Consider the following 501-nt stretch of genomic DNA (forward strand, 5'->3'; position numbering starts at 1 on the left):
TTCTTAGTGCTCAGCCTGGCTTTGAGTAGCTATTCTGTTTATATGTACTTTTGCCAAATTAAAGTTTACTGATTCAGAACATTTCATAACATCAGAAACAGATTTTTCTGTAACTCCAGGTAATTGGCTACTGTGTCCTTTTGATGAATATACACAGAACTTATTATTGGTAGCTAAACACTTGCTGAGAGGAGAGTTTATCCCAATACTGTAAGTGGGCTTTGAGTAGCTATTCTGTTTATATGTACTTTTGCCAAATTAAAGTTTACTGATTCAGAACATTTCATAACATCAGAAACAGATTTTTCTGTAACTCCAGGTAATTGGCTACTGTGTCCTTTTGATGAATATACACAGAACTTATTATTGGTAGCTAAACACTTGCTGAGAGGAGAGTTTATCCCAATACTGTAAGTGCACCTGTCTTAAACTGGGAAATTGCCTGGCCTCACTGCAGAAAAATGGAATCATTTGCAATTGACTTTAAAAAGATATTATTCC

The 501-nt window shown here is 34.9% G+C and overlaps 1 protein-coding gene across 1 annotated transcript in view; it reads right to left on the reverse strand.

The window, feature by feature from the left end:
* Window positions 1-501, reverse strand: part of SLC12A1 (solute carrier family 12 (sodium/potassium/chloride transporter), member 1) — a 49,643-nt gene that overhangs the window by 21,426 nt on the left and 27,716 nt on the right. The gene's annotated exons all lie outside the window — the stretch shown is intronic.

The sequence above is a fragment of the Acanthisitta chloris genome, unplaced genomic scaffold, assembly GCF_000695815.1.
Source record: "Acanthisitta chloris isolate BGI_N310 unplaced genomic scaffold, ASM69581v1 scaffold23890, whole genome shotgun sequence".
NCBI classification, from domain to species: Eukaryota; Metazoa; Chordata; class Aves; order Passeriformes; family Acanthisittidae; genus Acanthisitta; species Acanthisitta chloris.